Consider the following 1,023-nt stretch of genomic DNA (forward strand, 5'->3'; position numbering starts at 1 on the left):
ACGATATTGTTCAGGGAAGAAACACATATAAAACAGTATTACTGTTTCAACATCCTTTCGAGTAATAATTACCACCCCAATCGCTTATGATGATGCCAGTAAAAGTTTAAAAGATACATAACAGGAGTGCTGAGGCTGAGACGGCTTTCGTGGATGCCGTGTTTACGTTAGGGGTAAAGTGCCTGTGAACGATCTTGGTGGTTACTTCGCCCGGAGATAAGGGCTAAAATACCAAGTCGCCTTTTGAACTGTCACCCTACCTTCAGTACAACCCAACAGCCAACCCTCTGTTTTGCTGCCACCCTAGTGTTGCCATTCTAGCGAAGTTCCCGTCAGATCTAGATTTAATTTTTTGAGTTATGATCTAGCGGGAAATTTTTTAAAAAGTTTATTCTATATTTAGCGATTTTTAAGTAAATTTTAGCGGGAAATGAGGAGCTTTTTCTCTTTCGTCTGGCGGTTTTTAAAGTTCAGTCTAGCGATTTAGTAGAAATATCAATGACAACACTGTGCCATCCCCTATGGCAGTACAGCTTCGGGCATTACTAAGTGAGGGTGGGTCAGTGTTAGCACAAAGGACTCATCAGAATGAAATCGACATAATTGGTCTGAAACTCAAATTAGCATAAGCGATCTGAAAACTGAAATCGGAAATTATTATTATAAAAACGATGACGACAGTGAAGTTTCCAATTCGTATTTCTCTACAAAGATGGTGAACGACGACCCGAGGAATTATATTAAGTATGTAAGTATTCTTATTAAATACATTACTCACTCTCTCTTTGCATAGATATTGTGATATAATCCCATTTTGTCTTTTCCACATAACAGGTAAAGAGGAACCGCGCCGTAAGTACTGCACATGGAGTAGGAACAAACACTGTTTTGGACGAAAAATAAAGAAACTATTTTTACATAAGTGTTAGTACTCTGAAGTAAATTGATACGAAATACAATATGAGTTAAAGGAATGGCCCGCATGGTGCTTTGTTGATAGCAACGTGTGAATTGATATATTCA

This window comes from Penaeus monodon, chromosome 15 (genome assembly GCF_015228065.2).
Source record: "Penaeus monodon isolate SGIC_2016 chromosome 15, NSTDA_Pmon_1, whole genome shotgun sequence".
NCBI classification, from domain to species: Eukaryota; Metazoa; Arthropoda; class Malacostraca; order Decapoda; family Penaeidae; genus Penaeus; species Penaeus monodon.